The 2,180-nt window shown below is 46.7% G+C and overlaps 1 pseudogene; it reads left to right on the forward strand.

The window, feature by feature from the left end:
- Window positions 1–1,262: 1,262 nt before the first annotated feature.
- On the forward strand, window positions 1,263–2,180 carry LOC102485181 (serine/arginine-rich splicing factor 3 pseudogene; annotated as a pseudogene).

A 2,180-nucleotide genomic window follows, 5' to 3' on the forward strand; every position in this document is an offset into this window, starting at 1 on the left:
ATCCCATTTCTGACCCTGTTTCCCACGTTTCTTATCCCCTGAAACCCTCAGGAATTTGTTGTCAGGAATAGCAAATTCCCTCTTAAAGTCTACGGATTTTTCCTTTACCTTCTTGCTCTAAAGAAAACCCGAGTCTCATCCGAGGACACCGCTCCCTGCAGACCTCTGATGTGATGGTGGGTCCTCCCTCACATCCTGCAATGGAATAGGCGTCTTCATTCCTCCCTGATGCTTCCAGACCACCCTGCTTCTCCTTCCTAAAGCTGCCCAGCTTCGGCTCCGATAGCAACTAGTCTGTCCTGTCTTCATTGTTATGTGGCCACCATCACTCTCCACCCTTACTGCTGGGACAATTCTACATGATGTCAATATCCACACAAATGATCCTTCCCAAACCCTCCTGTCCCACGTCCTTGACCCCCTCATTTCCAGGAAATCGATGCTCCAGCTTAGCTCATCTACACCCCTTGTGCCTGTTTCTCCTTTTCCTAACTTAGACTCTGTGGTCCATTAGCGTAATCACGCCTTTGACTATTTCCTTGGCTCCCTGGCTCCTCCATCACTTCGTTGTACTTCTCTGAAACAGCACAAGCCTCACTAACTGTACCTCTGCCTACGTCTGCTCAAGTGCAGCATCTGAGCATGGCTGGGAAAATCGCCTGCCTGTACTAACTGCTCACTTGAAGATTACGATCACTCACCTGGAAAAGGCCTTTGTTGTCACCATTTGTCGTATGTCCACTACCCCAGTGCATTCACTAACCATTCTCACAAAGGGCCATTTCTTACACTCTCCTCTCTCTTCAACTTCCCAAAACTCCTTCCCTGTCCATGCACTTGGCTAATCACTCTGTCTCCTACTTCATTAAGAAAGCAAATGCACTGGGACCAGGAGATGGCATCACGGCCACATGACTGGACTCCTATGCACTTGACTACAGTTTGAGTCTTGGACTCAGTGACTTAAAATTCATGCTGGGTGGGACCAGCAGTTAGCATAATGGCTATGTCACTGGACTCCCACGTAGTCGACTGCAGTTCAAGTCCTGGACCCGGTGGTTTAAACTCACGCCGGGTGCATTTTGTGCATGCCTAAGATCCTGAGAGAATGGAGGAGAAGGGATTGTGGCGTGGCCATCCCTCAGGGGGGGCATTTCTTAGTTTCTGTCCCTCTGTCTCTCCAGTAAGCGCATACATCTATAGCAAAAATCTCTCTTAAAAGAAAAGCACTGTCATTTCATGGACACTGGGGGAGCGAGAGCATCTGTGGGAGCTGGGCAAAAGGAGCGGGCCATCCTATCGGGGCTTGTGGATTTGGGCCTCTGCATTTCGAACTTAAGATTTCGAAATGCATCGTGACTCTTGTCCATTGGACTATAAGGTTTATGGGGGTTTATCTTGGAAACAATGGCAACAAGACTGAATTGGAACAGGCTTTTGGCTGTTATGGACCGCTCCAAAGAATGTGGGTTGCTAGAAACCCTCCTGGCTTTGCTTTTGTTGAATTCCAAGTTCCCCGAGATGCAGCTGCTGCTGTCCGAGAGTTAGCTGGAAGAGTATCGTGTAGCTGCCCTGTGAGAGTGGAACTGTCGAATGGTGAAAAAAGAAGTCGAAATCGTGGCCCACCTCCCTCTCGGGGTCGTCGCCCTCGGGATGATTACCGGAGAAGGAGTCCTCCACCACGCCACAGATCTCCAAGGAGGAGAAGCTTCTCTCGTAGCCAGAGCAGGTCCCTTTCCAGAGATAGGAGAAGAGAGAGATCACCGTCTCGGGAAAGAAATCACAAGCCGTCCCGATCTTTCTCTAGGTCTCATAGCCGATCTAGGTCAAATGAAAGGAAATAGAAAACCAGTTAGCAAGAGAAGTGCTGTACAGGAAATCACTTCATTTGACAGGAGTATGTACAGAAAATTCAAGTTTTGTTTGAGACTTCATGAGCTTGGTGCATTTTTATGATGTTCACCTGTTCACATTTGTTTGTCTCTTTAAGCAATGACACATAAAGATGTAATTCTCTATGATTTGAGATGGATCATATGAGGCATGTAATATCAAGAATTGTTACTTTACAATGTTCCCTTAAGCATAGTTACATTTGTTTTGAACTTTAGTCTTGTATAAAGACTGATAATAAACCTTTAAATCCTGCCCAAATAAAGTGTGGTATTTTAATACAGAAA

This window comes from Tupaia chinensis, unplaced genomic scaffold (genome assembly GCF_000334495.1).
Source record: "Tupaia chinensis unplaced genomic scaffold, TupChi_1.0 Scaffold000355_1, whole genome shotgun sequence".
Lineage (NCBI taxonomy): Eukaryota > Metazoa > Chordata > Mammalia > Scandentia > Tupaiidae > Tupaia > Tupaia belangeri.